The sequence below is a fragment of the Nicotiana tabacum genome, chromosome 21, assembly GCF_000715075.1.
Source record: "Nicotiana tabacum cultivar K326 chromosome 21, ASM71507v2, whole genome shotgun sequence".
In the NCBI taxonomy this organism is placed as follows: Eukaryota; Viridiplantae; Streptophyta; class Magnoliopsida; order Solanales; family Solanaceae; genus Nicotiana; species Nicotiana tabacum.
The window spans coordinates 37,093,045-37,116,928 of record NC_134100.1 but is presented as its reverse complement, the minus strand read 5'-3'; positions in this window follow the sequence as shown (position 1 = coordinate 37,116,928).

Sequence of the window (23,884 nt, the reverse complement as noted above, 5' to 3'; positions counted from 1 at the left end):
CTGTTAAGTCTTGCCTACATGAACTATCATCCCCTCGGAATTCGTTGTCTAGCAGGAACTCCTATTTGGCTATCCTTTTAGAATTGGTTCATGACTATGTTTGCCTCGAACCCCTGTTTGTTACTTTTTGTGATTAAGTCCTGACTATTCTATGGTACCCATCCCTCTGATATTGTCACTTTGAACCTATTTGATAGACCTAGGAAGCTATCGTATATATTCATTCTATGTGTTCTGCATATCCTCCATAATGTATGTGTCTGTAGGAGTCTTTAAGTGGCTCTCAAATGTGCTTCATGTTTGTATCCTTGGGATGTTTATTTAGAAACACCTGCTCTTGCTAGTTGTAGTGCTATGAACAAGATGTGTGTATGCTCCCGCCTAGAATTTTAAGTTATCAGAATGATTTGGTTTATATGGGTTGTCATTCGTGTCTTCATGCTCTCATTGGTTGTAATTGATAATGGGTGGATAAGGGAATTGTTTCTATTGTTCAAGCCTGGACTGCTGGGTTAAGTTTTGGTATTGGGCTTTGAAGTATATCGTCAGCACATAGAGTATTGGGTCGTTGTCCGTCTAAAGTCTTAAGCCTACTTGAAGGCCCAGATGCATTACTAGGTTACTTTACATTTGTAATTGGGTCTATAGTTATTTTATTTGGGCCTGTAATAATTTATAGAAAACAAATGATTGGTGAAATTAGTTAAAAGGGGATAGGGTATTTTAAATTTCGTACAAACGGGTAGAAAACATGCCTATAGGGTCCAAATGATCTTATTTGCTACTTATTTGCCATGTTTTTATTTTGGGCACTACCTGCTAATAGACAGCATGCCTATAGGACCCTCAACTTTGTATATTCGCTTAGAAATCATGATCTAGGACCCTAAGTAGCTGTTGATTCAATGCTGCCAATGTGATTTATAACTTGTTTAGAAGACATGCCTATAGGACAAACTCCGAGTTAACTAGTTTGAATATTTACTCCTCCGCTTAAAAATCATGTATTAGAATTCAACACTTAGCTATCATCCCTATAGGAGTTTTTGTTATGTAATTGAAACTACTTGTGCTATTATGTCCTTCAGCCATGTTCTTCACACTTATCCTCTAAGAGATCTTGACTATGGAGTCTAAAAATAAGGATTTGCATCACTTAACTGCTGATCTATCTAAAAACAATAAAAAAAGATCGTTTAGAAATCTTGCATATATGGCTTAAACAAGGAATCCTGCTTATTTGTGTCACGGCCCAAAATCCTAAACTTTCGTGATGGCACCTATCGTGGTAGGCAAGCCGACATCTCTAAATATTCCCAACACTTTTAACAGAAAATGAATTAAAGCAGTTCAAACAATGAAAGTTCTCAAAAATGGGATAGAAACCCAAAACACAACGTGGAAGTTCCCAACTATCGGGGTGTCACAGAGTACATGAGTATTTACACATCACATGTTTGGAAAATACTGTCTGTGATAGTCTGAACTAAATACAATAAATGGAAAGATAGGAAAGGAGAGACAAGGTCTGCGAAATGCCGGCAGCTACCTTGGAATCTCCAGAAGATCAACTGTGCGCTGAAATCAACACCCACTGTGTCCGGAAACACCTGGATCTGCACACGAAGTGCAGGGTGTAGCGTGAGTACAACCAACTCAGTAAGTAACAAGACTAAATAAAGAACTGAAAGTAGTGACAAGTTTCACAGTCAAAGTTCAAGTACAGTGATTTCAACATTAGGAAAGTAGGCATGCTTTCAAGTTCGACAATAAAGGCAAAAACAGTTAATTCATGTCAAGTTCAACTGAAACAGAAGGTAATATCTCTCAGAGATTTCAAGACAGTGATATATGACAGCGGAAGTCCAACAATAATGAAGTCAATGCATCATCTCAGAGCAATAGTCACTCAGTCCTCCCATACACTCCAACCTCACAATCACTCTTTCCTCACAATCACTCATTCCTCTCAATCACTCGGCACTCGGCACTCTCACTCAGTAGGTACCTGCGCTCACTAGGGGTGTGTACAGACTCCGGAGGGACTCCTTCAGCCCAAGCGCTATAACAAGCTAATCATGGAATATATCGATGAAATATTTTACGGCGTGCAATCCAATCCCTTAAACATCCTCACAATCAGGCCCTCGACCACACTCAGTCCTCAACCTCGCCAGTCTCTCGGGCTCTCAAAAATCATGATAAGCAGCCCAAATAGCAATAATATGATGCATCAATAATGAACGATAGAGACTGAGATGTAATATACAATTAAAACTGTGACTGAGTACAAAACAATAATTTAGTAGATAATTCAACATGTACACGACCTCTGTGGGTCCCTACAGTGCCAACGCATAATCTAAACATGATTTCTAGCATGATGTGTGGTTCAATTTCTCTAATACATGGAAAATGTAGAGATAACAACAGATTATTCAACTACACACTTCCATGGAATTTGACCAAGTCACAATTCCTACGGTGTACGCCCACACGCCTGTCACCTAGCATGTGCATCACCTCAAAACCAAATACGTAACACGTAATTCGGGGTGTCATACCCTCAGAACCAAATTTAGAATTGTTACTAACCTCAATCTGAGCAAATCTCTACACCAATACACCCTTGCCTCGCAAAACGACCATAGAATGACTTGAATCTAGCCATAAACAATTTGATATAATCAATACGGGCTAAAGGAATAAAATCCATAAGAAAATGCTAAGTTATTAATCAAAAGTCAAAAATTGACTCAAAAGCCGGCCCCCGGTCCCACGTCTCGAAATTCGATGAAAGTCACAAAACTCGGAATCCCATTCAACCACGAGTCCTCCATACCAAATTTATCAAAATCCGACACCAAATCGTCCCCAAAATCCCCAAATCAAACTCTCCAAATCCTTGGCCTTAAACCCTCAATTTACACCTTAATTACACACCACTAGGTGGAAAAATCAATGGGGAAACAAGATTATTGATCAAAAAAGAGCACAAGGGACTTATCTCAAGAATCCCTTCGAAAACCCTCTCAAGAATCGCCAAAACCCGAGCTTAAAATATTGAAATGAAGCCAGAATCGCGAACTCTTGTATTTAAGTGTTCTGCCAGTACTTCCATTTCTGCGAAAACTTAACCTCTTCTGCGGCATCACATAGGTGACATCACACACGCACCTGCAGCTCATTCTGCTCGTGCGGTCCCTCACTCCGCTTCTGCGGACTCGCTTTTGCGAGCATTGAAGCCGTTTCTGCGGACCAAGTTTATCTACCCAATTTCGCTTCTGCATTCCCCCTGCCGCATTTGCGGTCACGCTTGTGCGGAATTCCATATCGCACCTGCGCGCCTTCCTCTTCTGCGCAACTCTCACCGCACCTTCATCTACGCAGGTGCAAAAAACTCCTAGCACCTGCGAACACCTCCACACTCCCCTCCAAACGCGCACCTGCGCAAGCCAGCTCACACATGCGATCAAAGCTCTGCAGGTGCGGTTACAGCAGCAGAGGTCTATCTTCAGCAATCTCTCCACTTCAACTTTTGATCCGTTAACCAACCGGAATCAACCCGAGGCCTCCGGGACCTCAAAAAAACATACTAACAGGTGCTAAAACCTCATACAAACTTAGTTGAGCCCTCAAATCACATCAAACAACTTCAAAAATACGTATCGCACCCCAATTCAAGCCTATTGAAACTAAGGAAATTCAACTTCTACAAACGACGCCGAAACCTACCAAAACACGTCCGATTGACCCCAAAGTTTGCACATAAGTCACATTTGACATTACAGACCTACTCCAACTTTCGAAATCAGAATTCAACCCCCATATCAAAAAGTCCATTCCCGGTCAAACTTTCCACAAATTCAACTTTCGCCATTTCAAGCCTAATTCCACTACGAACCTCCAAATCACAATCCGGACACGTTCGTAAGTCCAAAATTACCTAACAAAGCTAACAGAACCATCAAAACTCCATAATAGCTATAAAGTACAAAATGAGCAGTAAATGGGGGAAACGAGGCTATAACTCTCAAAATGACCGGCTGGGTCGTTACATCCTCCCCTTCTTAAACAAACGTTCGTCCTCGAATGGGTCAAGAAATGTACTTGGAGTCTCAAATAGGTGTAGATATATACTCCGCATCTCCCGCTCGGTATCTCACATAGCCTCCTCAATTGGCTGACCTCTCCACTGCACATTCACCGAAGCTATGTCCTTTGACCTCAACTTCCGAACCTGTCGATCCAAAATAGCCACCGGCTCTACATCATAAGTCAAATCACCATCCAACTGAACCGTGCTGAAATCCAAAACTTGAGACGGATCGCCGACATACATCCGTAACATAGAAACATGAAACACTGGATGCACACTCGACAAACTAGGTGGCAAAGAAAGCTTGTAAGCCACCTTGCTAATCCTCTAAAGTACCTCAAATGGCCCAATATACCGAGGGCTCAACTTTCCCTTCTTACCGAACCTCATGGGTGAAACCTTGAGCAGTACCTTCTCCCCAACCATGTAAGCAACAACACGGACCTTCCTGTCGGCATAACTATTCTGTCTAGATTGCGCCGTGCAAAGCCGCTCCTGAATCATCTTAACCTTGTCCAAAGCATCCTGAACCAAGTCAGTACCCAATAGCCTAGCCTCACTCGGCTCAAACTAAACCACCAGAGATCTACACCGTCTCCCATACAAAGCCTCATACGGAGCCATCTGAATGATCGACTAGTAGCTGTTGTTGTAGGCCAACTCTATGAGCGGCAGAAACTGATCCCATGAACCCCCAAAATCAATGACACAAGCGTGTAGCATGTCCTACGATATCTGAATAGTGCGCTCAGACTGTCCGTCAATCTGAGGGTGAAACGCTGTACTCAACTCAACCTAGGTATCCAACTCTTGCAGCACGGCTCTCCAAAACAGTGATATAAACTACGTGCCCCGATCTGAAATGATTGACACTTGCATGCAGTGGAGAGGGAAAATCTCTCGAATGTAAATCTCAGCCAACCGCTCTGACGTATAAGTAGTCCAAACTAGAATGAAGTGTGTGGACTTGGTCAGCCGATCAACAATCACCCAAATGGCATTGAACTTCCTCGAAGTCTGTGGTAGCCTGACTACAAAATCCATAGTGATCCGCTCCCATTCCACTCCGAAATCTCTAACATCTAAAGTAATCCTCCCGGTCTCTGATGCTCATACTTCACCTGCTGACAGTTGAAGCACCGAGCTACAAACCCCGCTCTATTCTTCTGCACCAATAATACTGCCTCAAGTCCTGATACATCTTCGCGGCACGCGAATGAATGGAATAACGCGAGTTGTGGGCCTCCTCGAGAATCAACTCACGTAGCCCATCTACATTAGGCACACAAATCCGACCCTGCATCCTCAATACTCCATCATCCCCAATAGTAACATCTCTGGCATCACCGTGCTGAACCGTGACTTTAACGATAAGAAAATGGGGATCATCATATTGACGCTCTCTGATGCGATCATATAAGGAAGACCAAGAAACCACACAGGCTAGAACCTGGTTGGGCTCCAAAACATATAAGCTTATGAACTGGTTGGCCAAGTCATGAACATTAACTACAAGAGGTCTCTCACCAACTGGAATGAATGAAAGGCTACCCATACTCACTGCTTTTCTATTCAAGGCATCGGCCACCACATTGGCCTTCCCAAGATGATATAGAATAGTGATATCATAATCCTTTAGCAGCTCCAACCATCTATGCTGCCTCAAATTTAGATCCTTCTATTTCAAATAGTGCTGGAGACTCTGATGATCTATAAACACCTCACAAGATACACCATAGAGATTATGCCTCCAAATCTTCAATGAATGAATGATGGCAGCTAACTCCAAATCATGGACAGGGTAGTTCTTCTCATGAAGCTTCAACTGGCACGAAGTATAAGCAATGAGTCTACCCTCCTACATCAACACACGTCCAATACCAATGCGAGAAGCATCACAATACACTATATAAGAGCTTGAAGCTGAAAGCAAAACTAGAACTGTAGTTGTGGTCAAGGCAGTCTTGAGCTTCTAAAAGCTCTCCTCACACTTATCCATCCACCAAAAAATAGCACCCTTTTGGGTCAATTTGGTCAAAGGCGATGCAATAGATGAGAAACCCTCCACGAATCGATGATAATAACTAGCCAAGCTGAGAAAGCTTTGAATCTCGGTAGCTGAGGACGGTCTGGGCCAACTCTGGAACGCCTCTATCTTCTTCGGATCCACCTGAATCCCCTTACTGGATACCACGTGCCCCAAGAATGCCACTGAGCTAAGACAAAACTCACATTTGGAGAATTTAGCATAAATCTTCTCCTCCCTCAACCGCTATAACACACTCCTCAAATACTGGGCATGCTCATTTTGGCTACGAGAGTACACCGGGATGTCATCAATGAACACTATGACAAACGAGTCAAGATAAGGCTGAAACTGTTCATCAAATGCATGAATGTTGCTGGGTCGTTGGTCAGCCCAAAAGACATTACGAGGAACTCATAATGACCATAACAGGTCCTGAATGCTATCTTGAGAACATCCGAGTCTCGAATTTTCAACTGTTGATACCCCAATCTCAAATCAATTTCGGAGAACACACTCGCTCCCTGAAGCTGGTCAAATAAGTCATCAATACGCGGCAAAGGATATTTATTCTTGATTGTAACCTTGTTCAACTACCTATAATCAATGCACATCTGCATAGTACCATCTTTCTTCTTCACAAACAGAATCGGTGCACCCCAAGGCGACCCACTGGGCCTAATAAACCCCTTATCATGAAGTTCCTGAAGCTGCTCCTTCAACTCCCTCAACTCAGCCGGTGCCATACGATGCAGTGGAACAGAAATGGGCTGAGTGTCCGGCACCAAGTCAATACCGAAATCAATATCCCTGTCGGGTGGCATGCCCGGCAGATCTGCAGGAAACACATCCGGAAAAACTCGCACCACCGGAACAAAATCAATAGTAGGAGTATCAGCACCAACATCCCTCACAAAGGCCAAATAAGATAAGCAACCCTTACCAACCATCTGGTGGGCCTTCAAATATGAAATCACTATGTTGGGAACATAGTCTAGAGAACCTCTCCACTCAATCCTTGGCAACCCCGTCATCGCCAACGTCACGTTCTTAGCATGACAATCCAGAACAACATGACATGGAGACAACCAATCCATACCCAAGATCACGTCGAAGTCCACCATACTAAGTAATAAAAGATCAACTCTAGTCTCCAATCCCCCAATAGTGACTACACATGACCGATATACACGGTCCACAATAATAGTATCGCCCACTGGCATAGATACATGAACAGATGAAACTAAGGACTCACGGGGCATAACTAGAAAATAAGCAAAATACGATGATACATACGAACAAATAGAACCAAGGCCAAATAATATAGAGGCATCCATGTGGCATACTGAAACAATACCTGTGATCACTGCTTCGTAAGCAACAATATCTATTCTGGCAAGAATAGCATAGAATTGGGCCTGGCCTCCACCTGATCGTCCTCTCCCTCTTGGACGACACCTAGCTGACTAAGCCCTACCCCGAGCTAGCTGGGCGGGTGGTGAAGTAACTAGTGCTGAAGTCGCAACCTGACTCCTCTGCTGCACTGAACCTCCCAGGCGACGATGAGACTACCTCCACATATGACAAAACTCCCCGCACTCAAAGAAACTCCCCGGTGCTGGTGGTGGGGACTGAATAAAGCCCCGATCACCGGGATAACTGCTAGAAGGACCCGACATAGATGAACCCTTAGATGATAAAGCACGGAATAAACTCTGAGCTGGAAGGGCACTGAGAGATGACTGACCCTGATGAGAACTGTACGAATCATGGCTGGATGATGCAAAACGGTGAACTAGACGAGTAGTCTGAGCGTGCCTATAAGAAAGACCCCTGCCGTGGAAGAACTGACCTCTAGAAGGAACACCGCCGAAACTACCCGATCCAGGAGGCCTCTTAACCTCCCTCTCTCCATGCTGCTGGCTACAAACTAACTCTATATGCCGAGCAATATCAACCATCTCATCGAAAGTAGCACCAGACACCCTCTAAGCAACCCCAGCTGATATGTGAGGCCATCAATGAACCTCCTAATCCTCTCCCTATCAATGGGAACCAACCAAACTACGTGACGAGCCAACTCAAAAAACCTCATCTCGTATTGCATCATAGACATGCCTTCATGTCGTAACTGCTCAAACTGTCTACGTAGCTCCTGCCTACGAGACTACATCACGAACTTCTCCAAGAAAAGAGCGGAGAATTACTACCATGTAAGTGGTGCTGCACCAACCGGCATGCGCCTCTCATAAGCCTCCCACCATCTGAAGGCAGCCCTAGTGAACTGAAAAGTAGTGAAAGAGACCTCACTAGTCTCACGAATACCAGGCGTGCGAAAAATCTGTTGGCACTTATCCAAGAAACCTTGGGCATCCTCTAACTCAACACCGCTAAATAATGGAGGCTGAAGCCTCCCAAATCTCTTAAGTCTTCTCTGCTCATCATCAGTCATAACGGGGAGCACCGGGGCCTGAGCAGCTGCAACCGGCTGGGCTGGTAATACCCCCAGTGTCTGAAGTCCCTGCATCACCCGCTCTAGAGTACGGGCGGCGGGGGTATGTATACCTTCCATGGCCTGAGAAGTGGCTGGTGTGGCCTGAGCCGTAACAACCTGAGCAAGGCCAGTACAAATCGTCAATATCTGGGCCAAAGCCTCATGAAGGCCTGGAACCACAACAGGCACAGCTAGTGTCTGAGCTGGCCCCACTGGCTCAACTACATCTGGAACCTGCTCCTGAGCCGGAGCAACTGGTGGATCTGCAGGTGCTGCTCTAGCTATTGTACGAGCTGCACCTCTGCCCCTACCATGGCCCCTACTGCCACCTCAGCCTCTCGTGACCCTAGCTGGTGGTACTGGTGGTTGTCCATATTGTTTGGTAGCACGTGTCCTCACCATCTTTGAGAGAATAGAGTACAAAAGTTTAGTTACCAAAATCAACAAATCTGCACGACAAGAATACATGAATGTGAAGTATCCTAAGGGTTCGGCAGCCTCTCGAAGATAAGTACAGACGTCTCCGTACCGATCCACAAGACTCTACTAAACATACTCATGACTCTTGAGACTTATGTAACCTAGGCTTTGATACCAACCTGTCACGACCCAAAATTCCAACCTATCGTGATGGGGCCTATCGTCGTACTAGGCAATCCAACATTTAGAAATAGTCCCAACACTTTTAACAGAAAATAAATTAAAGCAGTTTAAACAATGAAAGTTCTCATAAACGGGATATAAACCCAAAACACAACGCGAAAGTTCCCAACTATCGGGGTGTCACAGAGTACATGAGCATCTATATATCACTAGTTTAGAAAATACTGTATGTGATAGTCTGAACGAAATACAATAAATGGAAAGATAGGGAAGGAGAGACAAGGTATGCGAATAGCTACTTTGGAATCTCCAGAAGATCAACTATGCACTGAAATCAACACCCACCATGTCCGAAAATACCTGGATCTGCACACAAAGTGCATGGTGCAGCGTGAGTTCAACCAACTCAGTAAGTAACAAGACTAAATAAAGAACTGAAAGTAGTGACGATCTTCACAGTCAGTTCTCCCATACACTCCAACCTCACAATAACTCTTTCCTCACAATCACTCATTCCTCTCAATCACTTAGCACTCGACACTCGGCACTCTCACTCAGTAGGTACATGCGCTCACTATGGGTATGTACAGACTCCGGAGGGGCTCCTTCAGCCCAAGAGCTATAACAAGCCAATCATGGCATATATCAGTGAAACATGCTGCGGCGTACAGCCCGATCCCATAAACATCCTCACAATCAGGGCCTCGGCTTCACTCAGTCATCAACATCTCTAGTCTCTCGGGCTCTCGGAAATCATGATAAGCATCCCAAACAGCAATAATATGATGCATCAATAATGAACAATAGAGACTGAGATGTAATATACAAGTAAAACTATGACTGAGTACAAAACAGCAATTTAGCAGATAATTCAACATGTACACGACCTATGTGGGTCCCTATAGTGCCAACACATAGTCTAAACATGATTTCTAGCATGATTTGTGATTCAATTTCTCTAATACATAGAGAATGTACAAATAACAACAGATTATTAAACTACACAGCCCCATGGAATTTGACCAAGTCACAATTCCTGCGGTGCACGCCCTTATGCCCGTCACCTAGCATGTGTGTCACCTCAAAACCAAATATGTGACATGTAATATGGGGTGTCGTACCCTCAGAACCAGATTTAGAACTGTTACTTACCTCAATCCGAGCAAATCTCTACTCCAATACACCCTTGCTTCACAAAACGGCCTCCGAAGAAAATGCTAAAGGAATAAACTCCATAAGAAAATGCTAAGTTTTTAATCAAAAGCCAAAAATCCACTCAAAAGTCAGATCCCGGGCCCACGTCTCGAAATTCGATAAAAGTCATAAAACTCGGAAGCCCATTCAACCACGAGTCCAACCATATCAAATTAATGAAAATCTGACACCAAATCGTCCCCCAAATCCCCAAATCAAACTCTCTAAATCCCTAGTCTTACCCTCAATTTACACCTTAAATATACACCAACAAGTTGAGAAAATCAATGGGGAAATAATATTATTGATAAAAAATGAGCACAAGGGACTTACCTCAAGAATCCCTTCGAAAACCCTCTCAAGAGTGGCCAAAACCCGAGCTCAAAATGTTGAAATGAAGCCAAAATCGCAAACCCTTGCATTTAAGTGTTCCGCGAGCACTTTAGCTTCTGAGGAAACATAACCGCTTCTGCAGCGTCACAGAAGCGGCATCACACACGCATCTGCGGCTCATTCTGCTTCTGCAGTCCCTAACTTTGCTTCTGCGGACTCACTTCTATTAGCATCCACGCCACTTCTGTGGACCAAGCTCATCTGCCCAGTTCCACTTCTGCGGTCCCCCTGCCGCATCTGCGGTCACGCGGGTGCGGAATTCCCTATCACACCTGTGCGCCTTCCGCTTCTGCGCACCTGCGGTCATGCAGGTGCAAAAAACTCAACGCACCTGCGACCACCTGCACAATCCCCTCCAACTCGCACCTACGCAAGCCAGCCCACACCTACCAGCTCGCACCTGTGATCAAAGCTCTGCAGGTGCGGTTACACCAGCAGAGGTCTATCTTTAGCAATCTCTCCACTTCAACTTTTGATCCATTAACCAACCGGAATCAACCCGAGGCGCCCGGGACCTCAACAAAACATACTAACAGGTGCTAAAACCTCATACAAACTTAGTTGAGCCTTCAAATCACATCAAACAACTTCAAAAACACGGATCGCACCCCAATTCAAGCCTATTGAAACTAAGGAAATTCAACTTCTACAAACAACGCCGAAACGTATCAAAACACATCCGATTAACCCCAAATTTTGCACATAAGTCACATTTCACATTACGGACCTACTTCAACTTTCGAAATCGGAATTCGACCCCGATATCAAAATGTCCACTCCTTGTTAAACGTTCCAAAAATTCAACTTTTACCATTTCAAGCCTAATTCTACTACGGACTTCCAAATCACAATCCGGACACGCTCCTAAGTCAAAAATCACCAAACAGAGCTAACGAAACCATCAAAACTCCATTTCGGAGTAGTTTACTTATAGATCAACATCCGGTTAATCATTTCAACTTAAGCTTTCAACCTTAAGACTAAGTATTTCATTTCAGTCTGAAATCTCTCCGGACCCGAACCGACTACCCCGGCAAGTCAGATAATAGCTATAAAGTACAAAATGAGTTGTAAATAGGGTAAACAGGTCTATAACTCTCAAAACGATAGGCCGAGTCGCTACAGTTTGATTACCTGCGTATGAATTCTAAGCATGATTAATTATAACTGATCGCCTATGTATTCGTATAGAGCCCATGCCTTAGGCTTAATTAATTCCATACACAACTGCTTGTCTTAGAAGAGCATTTGTCTTGTCCATTCTGCTATTGTCTATCGTTGTTGTTTGACCATTACTCGACGTGCATATGAATCTACGTGTAGAGGTAAACATGAGCCCATTTATTCTAATTGTTGCATTATATGGAGTCATATTTGTTTCTATTACATGACGCCTAGTCTTCTAATTTTGAGCATCCTACGAAGAGTCGAGAACCACCTATATAGAGGCCAATGCCTCATGGACCATAAGCATGGGATGGTTAGGCACAAGTAGGGTACGACCTAGAATCGAATTAGTGGGCTTTAGGTTAACAACTTATAATAGTAATCGGGTAGCTGGACATGATAGTTTATGATCGCTAGATAATATAAGAAACTATTGCACTCATAAGGGTTGTGAAGTATTATTTATGTTGCACGGGGGTGATCCTTCGGGCTTAAATATTTAGGACCGCGCATTGTGTTTAATTGTTCCTTGTATATTTAGTTTGTTGGAATCTAGATTCAACTAAGTTACACCTTGTAGTCTCCAAGGAGTTGTACCAATTAGTTTGTTAATGAATGAAGTTTACTCTTGCAGATTATTTCTTTCATTATTTGCGCAGTATTTCTTCGACTAATTATCTCCTTTCACTTAGAAATAACTAATTTCTTACCTAGACCTTTGCTCTTTTAGTTTAATAATAAACTCATTTTGCATGACCACTTAGGATAAATAGCTATAAATTCGATAAATCCCACATAATATGAAATTCGGCTGAGAACCACAGTTGTGGACCTCGAAGAGTACCTAACACCTTCTCTCCGAGGTAATTTGAGACCTTACCCGATCTTTGGTAATACATACTAGTTGAAACAGAGTTATTTAAAAATAGGTTCCTTAATGCACCTTAAAATCGTTAGGTGGTGACTTTTCTCTTTTAATACCTATTTAAAAGAGTTATCAAGTGTCGAAATCCGCTTTCGCGAGAAAATAAGGCGTGACACCATCGCGACTATGCTGGGGATTACTTAGGCTTTTACAATAACAATTTATGCCTGTGTGGAGTTGGTCATTGAAATGCTTTATTTGACTTCTTTCATGCATATCCTTTTCCCGTCTCTTTACTTGCTTGAAATTGTTATACCATGAACCTCTCTTTCCTCTCTCATCTATTTGCTTTATTGGTTTAATTATGTTTTTCGAACTTTGTGAACCATGCTAACTATTTCATTTTTTTTTCTTTTTCTTTTTCTTTTTCTTCCTTTCTTATTTTATCGCATTATTTAATACTGCATTTATGTACTTTTGACCATCTAAAATTACATGACTATATATTACTTCTTTTTGCTTAAGCATGCTTTCAAGATTATATTCTACTCGTGCCCATTATCAACATAGCGACGCTTGATGAGTGTCCGCATTTTTCAAAAATACCCTTTTTAAATCAGAAAGGCTTATTAGCGGTAGACTAGTCGATCAGTGGTGCAGTCGACGGTCCCGTGCCTTTCCCTCTCAAGTTGTCCGCTTGAGAGTATGGATCTAGACCATTTTTAGAAACCTACTCTAATTGGAATACGCATGTATCATGTTAAACCTAGAATGTATTAAATACCCATGGCATATTAAATCCATTTAGATAAACCTTGTCCAAAGTCCTAAGGGATCTCTACAATCCCGAGGGACACATTCATACTATGTGCATTACTTGGAGAAAATGTGCCAATGTGTTGGTTATTATCGCTTAATTAATCAAATCAGGAGAGGGAAGGGATAACTCTTTTCTTCTATGCATAACAATGAAGCACAACGTTCGTAGGTTCGGTATGGTCCAGAACATTCCACCCAAGTTGATCTATTGGTGGATCGACCTCCCTCAGTATGATAGTGTGATGATCAGTTGATGAGGAGGTGTATTCCTAAAAAGGAGATGGAATTGGTGTTGTATGACTGCCATGCCTCACCTTATGGAGGCCATCATGGAGGCGATAGGACATATGCAAAGGTGTTACAATCGGTGTTCTATTGTCCAATATTATTCAAGGATGTCCATGTATTTGTTAAGAAGTGTGAACAGTGTCAAAGAACAGGAACAATCACGAGGAGGCATGAAATGCCTTTGAATAATATCCCGGAGGTAGAGATTTTTTATGTGTGGGGCATAAACTTCATGGTACCATTCCCATTGTCTATAGGAAACAATTATATTTTGCTAGCGGTGGATTATGTATCAAAATGGGAAGAGGCGGTCACATTGCCAACCAATGATGCCAAGGTGGTATCCACTTTTGTGAAGAAAAATATATTCTCGTGATTTGGGACTCAACGTGCCTTGATTAGTGATGAAGGAACACATTTTTGCAATCTATTATTGAATAACCTTCTAGCCAAATATGGAGTCCGCCATAAAGTTTCCATATCATATCATCCGCAAACAAGTGGTCAGGCTAAAGTGTCAAACAGAGAAATAAAGCAGATATTAGAGAAGACAATGAGTGTGAACAGGAAAGATTGGCTGCAAAGCTAGATGATGCCTTGTGGGAATATAGAACTGCATACAAAACACCAATTGTGGTGTCCCCGTATAAGCTTGTTTATGGGAAGGAATATCACTTGCCGGTTGAACTTGAACATAAGGCGCATTGGGCGGTCAAGAAGTTGAATATGGACTTTGAAGTCGCGGGTAAGAAGAGGTTCTTGCAGTTAGATGATATAGATGAGTTCAGGCTGCACTCCTATGAAAATGCTAAGCTTTACAAGGAGAAAACAAAAAAGATGGCATGACAAGTGTATCAAGTCGCTTCACTTTGAACCGGCCCAAAAGGTACTATTGTTCAATTCTAGGCTTAAGTTATTTCTTGGAAAGTTAAAATCGAGGTGGTCAGGTCCATTTGAGGTGGTGAGAGTCACTACTTATGGTGCAATTGAGTTGCGTGCTTTAAATGGTGAAAGAAAGTTTTTGGTTAATGGGCAAAGAGTCAAGCATTATTGGGGAGGTGTCATTGATCGTCAGAGATCCAAAGTAATACTCGCTAACGAGTAAGCGAGGCCCTGCATCATGTCGCGATATTAAATTAGGTGCTTGTTGGGAGGCAACCCAATTTATAGTGTAGTGTAGTTAGTTTAATTAGCTTTTAACGTTGATTTTAGGTACTAACGAGTCTTGGTTGAATTTTGAGGTTTGAATAGGTACGAGAGCATGTAAGAGGCTAATTAAACTCATAAGGAAGTCCAAAATACGAAGGATCTCTCTACAGAATTGGCCTGGCCCAGCCCAGCGTGCACGCCCATCTCGCGTTACACTGGGCGTCGCTTGGCCAAGTGCTAAGTCTAGCTCGTGCCCCAATGGGCGTCGCAGGCATGAAGCTTGCATCACAGTGAGCATCGCCCAGCCTAGCACCCGGTACAGCTCGCGTGAGAGTGGGCGTTGCCAGGTAAGTTTTCTTTTCATTTTAATTTTAAAAACCCTCAACACTCCATTCTAACACCCTCTTACAATATAAGACACAAACACACGCACAACACTCCCTCACAAACACACACTGCCACCCTCTCATCTCTCCCCTTCTCTCAACCAAACCCGTCCCATTCTCATCTCACTCAACACTCTCTCAAAATTCACCACTAATTGAAGACTCTCTCCTCCTCTACAACATTCAAGGTATGGATTCTTCTCTTCTTCCCTCTAGTTTGGGAACAATTGAGGTAACAATTACAAAGTGAAAAATCTATGAGTGCTATGAATGAGAAATTTTTCATGCTTGTCCCAACCCCATAAGACCCCTTAGGATTGTTATTCTTGTTGTTTATATGAGTGTGTACACTCGAATCCCAATCCAATTTGGGAGGGTGAGGCAATCCCTAACCCACACAAAAGCTTCAATCATACTAGTGCGTACCGTGTGTTTGACAGAATGTTTCAAAAGCATGTTATGTTCCAATTGGAGCCCGAGTCTCCCGGATTGATACACTAGGAGGTTGTAAACATCCCGAACATCAAAATTAAGTGTGGGGTGGCTCACTAGAGCGGGGTTGAAGGGTTAAAGCATTGCACTTACATAGAATTACATCATGAACTAATAGTCTTGTAGCGCTAATTATTGCTTAAATTCAAGGGTGAAGTCTGAGTAGCCTCGAATTACTTGACAACTAGATGCTAAACTGCTAAGTGTGGGGTCGTGCGACCATGTTTCAAATTGATTAAATGCCTTCTAAAATTGACTGACGTTCACTTGTGCAGGTACAAAACAAAGATGGTGCGACCAAATGATAAGGGAATAGGCAAAGTTGCGGCCACCACAAAGGGGAAGACATCCTTTGTTCCACCACCAAAGAAGCGAAAAGGGGGAGAAGCCACATCCAGTCAGGCTGAGGGGCTGGGGCAGTTGTAGCAATGGCAACCTCAGTCCCAAGCCCCAGAGGAAACAAAAGTATGGAATTAAAAGTATACATGTCTCTCTTAAAGCACGGTACAAGAATTGTCGCCCCAAGCATATGCATCCTGATATGGCCATTCAGGAGCGTCGCTTAAGAGCTAAGTATCCGATGATCTGGAAATCTGTTCTTGGATTGGGCTTTATATTTAGGAACCTCAGTGACATTAATGTGAATCTTGTATGGGAGTTTTATATCAGATTTGATCCAAATGATCCAAAGTCGTACGTTCCTATTCGGGGTAGATTGATTGACTTTTCAGCCACAACAATCTGCAACTACTTAGGGACCCCAGATGTCTCACATGAGCCTCTGGGCAATTTCATTACCCTCCCAACGTATCGAGAACTGAGACACACATTATGTGGTGTCAATTCTATGGCCGCCTGGGTCTGTGAAAAGAAGACCGGCCTCCATAAGAAATTCCCGAAGAAGAAGATGAAAATAGAGGCACATGTTTGGTTGAAGTTGATTAAAACTCGGTTGCTGCCATGCAATCATAGCGCTTTGATCAGGAGAGATAGGGTGTGCTTGCTGTACTTTTTGATGATCGGCCAAAAAGTTAATGTGGGTCGTCTGATATGTCACCAAATGACGCTTATGAGAAAGAGTAAGAGGGTTGATAGACTATTCTTTGGCAATATGTTGACTCAATATCTGAAGAAGGAAAAGGTAGGAGAGGAGAAATAATTTGATATAATCATCCCAGTACTCCTTCGTGGGATGGACATCACTAGCATCCATCTGAAGAATGAGGCTGATGTGGCTTCCCTCATTGGTCCTGAATTAAATGCTCGAGATGATAGTTTTATGGCCCATGTTTATGGGATGTTGGACCTACAGCTGCAGATTAGAGGGCGGCTAGGTACCAAGAAGAAAGAGACTATTTGCATGCGCAGTACTCACTCCATGCCCATGCAGAGCATCTGGTGGGGCTTGGCCAGGATCGGTGCTTGCCCGAGGTTGAAAATGTTGACACGCCCGAGTGTTTTGCGGCTGAGCCAGAGCATGCTGATGAGGATGATGAGCCAGGGGATGATGATGTAGACTGGGCAACTGCAGACATGGCCTTCAATGATGAGGGCGATAACGAGGAGTGACCAGGGAGTTTTCGTTTCACCTTACTTGTTTTTATTGTATTATATGCATTGAGGTCATTGCATAAAATTAAGTGTGGGGCGGGAATTCTCTGGATCATGTATATAGTAGGTTAGTGCTAGTTAGTATTTTTTTTAGTTTAGTAATTTTTATCTTAGATTCTTTTTTTTTAAGTTGAAAAACAATTATTATTATAAAATACAGAGAATCAAAAAAAATTATATTAGAAAATTTAAACTTTTCCGGACAATGGATCTCGTAGGCGGTTTTCTTGAGGGATTAAGTCTAACAAAAAAATTTGAAAAACAAAAACATGTCTTTTGTTTTCCTTTAGGTAGTAATAATCCCCCGTGATTTTTCTTTGTACCTCGGTTCCTTTTCATGGGATGTAGTTGAACCGGATAATAATTTTTTTATTTTTAGAGTAGATTAGGATGTAGGAAATAAAAGGAAGAAGAATGATGTAATTCCTAGGCACCCAAGACTTGTTTGATAGTAGCATATTTCGGCTTTGGCATGTGTAGTATCTTCCTTATGTTTTAAAATTATTCATGATGCCTTGATGAAATTGGATAGCATGTCTTGTGACGCTTATGTCTCTTTTACTTGACTATTGTTCACTTTGTGCTAAATGCTTAATATCTTGTGGCTCCGTGAATACTTGCATTGTTTGAGAGTCGGAATGAGACCGTCCTTAGTGAGTCATGTGTCATGTGTGAAGTGAGATTTTGTGTAGTCCATATTATCGTGATTGAGTCTAGAACTTGCCCGGTATGTGAGTTGAACCGAAATTTTAGGTGATGCTTGGTTTGAAAAATGATTTTAGGCTTTATTTGACCTTTTTGAGCCTAGTGCTTATTACAAATAAAATCTATCCCTAGTAAACCCTTTTGAGCCTATAGACTTTTATTTGGCACCCACATTACGAGCCTATACCCTTTTGTTCATGTGACCGGCACCCGGCACATTATCTGACCCGAGCGAACCAACTCATATGATGCACCCAAACCATATGCATGAAAATCAATTTAACTGCGGAAGCTCTTTAAAAATCATATATATATTCAAGTTAAATGATGTAATATTTTTCTAATTCAACAATACATGAAGCCTCTCATAATCATAACAATGAGACTAAGTAAAATAAATATCTTTTCATGTATATCGTGTACAACCCCATTACTACAACTATTCATAATTATCTATGGAGCCTCTATACCAAGAACAGAAATCAATATTTGGGCCAATGCCCGTCTAACAAAAAATATAAAGATAACACGATAGCTATCACGAAATAGGAGTGGTGTATCACAGTATACTTTGAGAAGAGAGTCATCCTAGCCATGTCTTCATGCACATAATATACTCCTCATCCTGAAACATGTAAAGTAAGTGGGGCCCTGGAGGGGGGGCCCACGGCGGTACTTAAGAAGTGTCATAGACTCTCTCTAACTCAAGTTCCTGGGACAAGATTTACAAAAACTATGCGACCAATATTTGACATAAAGTAATAAACAGTTATATAAAGTATGATCTTTATCATTTTAAAGAAAAGACAAATGAAATGTAAGTCATGCTATAAAGTTTTAGAACGTCTCTATCAACCCAAGATTTTAATAGAAATCATATAAAACCATTTCAATCTCCTTAATTCATTAAAATTATTTTCAGCTCCTTAGGCCTAAACATAAGAAAGTTCTCTTTTACCTTTCATCGGGAGTACTATACCGACACCGACATAATGAACAACTACTAGGTGATCGACCTAGCAACAAGTATTTGACCCTACTTGTCTGGGCGGCTTCCCGTAGTTCCATACGAGTCGAATTAATCTCATTAATTTAAGTAATGATCATTTGCCCTCTCAATGAGGGACTTTATCCCACAAACCTCGGCTTAGCCTTGGAATGTGTCCCTACACCGGCACGTATAATTCCATGGTAACGAACTTAACAATCGAACCAATCTCGGTGGTCTCCACTAGTAACTCCCAAAATATTTTACATATCAAAAATAGATTCATAGCATAATAGCCTCAAATGATCTATTTTTATCAAATCATGATTTTCGTAGCTAATCCAAACCATGTGAACAAAATCAAATGAATAACCTTTTTCATGTTAAAACCTTTAGCAATTTAACATCAATCTAAAGATACAACAAGTGCTACTCCTTTGTTAGAATTTCAAAAGACAAACTTTTTCATGAAAACATATCTTTAGCACTCAAGCATTTTATATTCTTATCAATAGATAAGTTTTAATAAAACTTACAATATTTTCATAAGTGTCAATTTGCCAACAATTTTTGAAAATAAGATTTTTATAAAATTACATGACACTTCATAAGCAACAAATTTAGAAACACGTGGTGACATCTTTTCCGCTTGTCCTCACAAGTACGGATGTACATTTATAAATAATATAATGTATCAACTCAAAACATGCTTTTAGAGAGAATCCCTCAAAAGGAAGAGTAAGTCTTAATCAACTTACCTCAAACTTCAAGCTCCAAAAATACTACAATGCTCCAATTGATTAAAAATCCCAAATATCACGTACAATTCAATATCTACCATTAGATATCCCAACAACATCAAAACAAATACGAAAATATTTATAAATATCTATTTAGGCTTCACAATTTGGCTATAAGCCTTCAACCATCCCAAATTATCCGATAGGTTCACCCATTAGCCTATTCAATTTCATTCTTATTATTTAATACTCATTTGGAGTCATTAATGATACTACGTTAATTACCCAAAATCTTCAAGTCACTATTCATTGTCTTCTCCAGCAAAACTCTAAGTTCAAGAACATCCATTTCAAGAACTAGTGTTGTATCTTATCCAAATGGTCTCGATACAATTCGTTCATAAATTAAGTTATCACGTCTATTGAAATTATTAAAAACTCAAAACATATCCATTTATATCAATTCATTACTATTCATCTTCTTCTTTGCCCAAAATATCTTTTTCAAGACCCATCCTTAGGGTTCATACAATATCCCATTACAACTTCAAATAAAACGCATAAATATGCTACTCATACTCCAATATGTCATATATATAAAGCTCAAGTGAAGAGATTACCTCTTGATGGAAGAATCTCACTTTTTCTCTTTTTAGTGTTCTTGAAGATTCAACTCATTTTCTATGGATTTGATCCATAATAATGTTAGTGCTATCACTAAATGATGTTATATAATCATCCTTGTAAAAAAAATAACTTATCTTGAAGTGTGTCCATGGTGGAAGAGCTCCTCCTTCTCTCTAGAAACCCATTCCAAGTTGAAGAACTAACTCTCCCCTTGTTTCAGCCCTTATAAAATGGCCCCTAAACCTGCGTAGCCTACGCATAAAACCTACGCAGGAGGCCTTCCCTCGGCCAAAATCTGAAATTGGCTACGCAGGTTGCGTAGTTTGTTACGTAGCTGCACTACCACCTTCTGGTAAAAAGTCCATAACTCATTGTACAAATATCCAAATGACAAATGGTTTGAATCATTAGATACTAGACACATAGAACTTTCATTTGATAGGTCATAAATCATACAACACTTCATATATTGAGATTTATGTTTGTTTGAAGTTAAGTCTTGTACAAACTCACTTGAAACTTTACCCCATCATATAATTTCCAACTTGACTTAGCCTCAGGGCTCTTCTTAGACCATAAACCATTCTTAATACACCTCATACATATATTATCATGATCAATTGATATCATTCATATTATTAGTCTTGTTCATACCCGAATTAATATAATTAGCACTCGCCAATCTTCTTAATGGTCTTAAAACACTTTAAAAAATTTTGGGATGTTACACTATGTCCTTTTGTTCTTAATTGACATTATTTTGATCATTTTACCTCTTAAAAGTATTTTAATTGTAAAATAAGCGCAAAAAGAAGTAAGGAGAAAATTTGGGCAGCTCTCGAGTGGAACCAATGAAAGAAAAAAAGGTACACTTGTTTGTAAAATAATTCACCACTAGCGAAAATTAAAAAAGGAAAAAGAAAGTTGAAAGAAAAAAAACTCTGAAGAAAAAAAAAGAGAAGGAAAAATATAGATGAATAAATTGTTGTCTTGTTCTTGCTAGTGGGGGTAGAACTGAAGTAGTGCTTAAAGAAAGAGGAAATATTTTTGGGGTGTGATCTTGTTGTGAAATTGAAGTTGATTGAAGAATTTGCGCTTAAAGTTAATCATGTGATATGTTATAGTGCTTAGGAGGGTGAACCACTAGTCCTAAATATATCCTACCTGTCCCTTAGCCCAGATTACAGCCATGAAAAGTTCTAATTGTTTTAGACCGAGTAAGCCTACATTAGTGGAGATTTACATTATGGGAAAGACTATGGTACCAATTGCATGCATGTGACTTCTTTTGTGAGAGTGAGCAATTTCTTTGATATATGTGAGTCCTTAAACTATATTTGATCATGAGATTCGAATGTGTGAATTCAACTTACTCTCTAGTTCTTATTGTGAGGCACATGGTTTCACGAGAGATAGGTAAAATTATTAGACTTCTCTGCGATGTGGGTGTTCAAGCCATGAGTGCATTGTGATATTGAGTCGGTTTTCGAGGTTAGGATTGTTATGGGCATATTGTCGTCATTGTGTACATTTCTTTTGAAGAATGGCATAAGAAAAAGGGAAGTGTTTGTGATTGCATATGCTCTAGCTTAATTTTTGCTATCAACCGTGGTCATTGATATAGTGTGCTTCGATTGTGTAATTGTAAAGTGCTCAAGAATAGTGTAATTTGTTGGTTGACTCGAGAGTGAGCAACGTTGAAGTATGGGGTTGTGATGTTTGGCTATAAATGCATATATTTAGTGCATTGCTTACCCTACATTTTAATATTTTAGTGATTAAATGTGCGATGTTTGAGACTAATTATGTCGTTTTATGTGTAGGATTGTTAAAGGATGAAAATACATGAAGGTTGCACACATGGACGTCAAAGATACACAAAAAGAGCACCAAAAGGTAGAAAAATTGAACCAGGAGCCAGAGTGGACGACGCCTGGTCCAGCGCGTTGTCAACCTGGCGTTACAGTGGGCGACACCCACTCTGCAGCGCGTCCCACACCAGGCCTCCCGAGCTCCGAGGCCTGGTCCTTTTCTAGTCCGTGTATTAAACATTTTCTTCATGGATTTGGGTTTGGGGACTCTGATCCTAACCTATAAATACCCTCTAAACGTGATTAGTTCGGGGTTGGTCAATTTTGGAGGAATCTTCCAGCTTTAATCTAGTTTTCATAGCTTTATGTTTAAAAATCATCTTTTGATTTTTGTGATGAACATGAGGAGCTAAAACCCATAAATTATGGGGTTGCGATTTAGCCATGAATATTGTTGTTTGAAGTTGACTTGACTTTGATTATAATTCGTTAATATATGGTTGTTTCTTCAATTCTGTGATTAATTGCTTAATTGTCTGGTTAACAGTTAGGTTCTATTTACTAACTATGCTATGCTTGGGAAAGTTACGTCTAGATTAGAGAAGAATTGAAGAGGGCATGATCTTAACTCTAAGTGGGGGCGGATTTGTGGTTAGGATAGGAATATACCTAGTCACCATGCTCAATTGAATATCGTAATCTTAATGCGTTCTTGATAGATTGATTCCATAGGAATATAGGCGTTAATCTATTTTGAAAAGGAGAGCAATTATTCGATTCCATGAGCGAATTGTATGAAAGGGAGAATTAATGAGAACGCAATAGGATTGGTAAATCGATCACAACCCTGGAATATACATCTCTACTGAATACACAACAACTATTTTCTGCATGATTATTTAGTTACTTGTTACAATTATTGCTAGTATAATCGCGCTTTTAAACTCTGATTGACTCGACTAAATAACAATCTTGGTGAAATTAGTGGGTAGTTAACATAAGTCTCTGTGGGTTCGACACTCAACTTATCATTTTATTATTTGTACGACCACATATACTCTTGCATGTGCGTTTGGGAGAAACAAGCTACTATAGCTATGGGGTCAATCACTTTTCTTTCCACCAAATCCACACACTCCTCTCGTAATACGCTTTTCTTGCCCCCTGCAAATACAACATTCGGAAGTCCTACTTCCTCCTTTTCATTTATCAGAAGTCACTATCAATTCTAGCTTCTTCAAAAGCACTAGAAGTCTCGGCGGATCCAAAATTTTAATTTTATGGATTCAAAATTTCGACTTCAACCACCGAACCTATCACCTTATTTGAGTTATGGGTTTATACCTCAATTTTTTAACAATTTTAATAAATTCAATACTGAAAATTCAGGTTTAGAATAAAAGTCATGAATTCAATTGAACCCATAA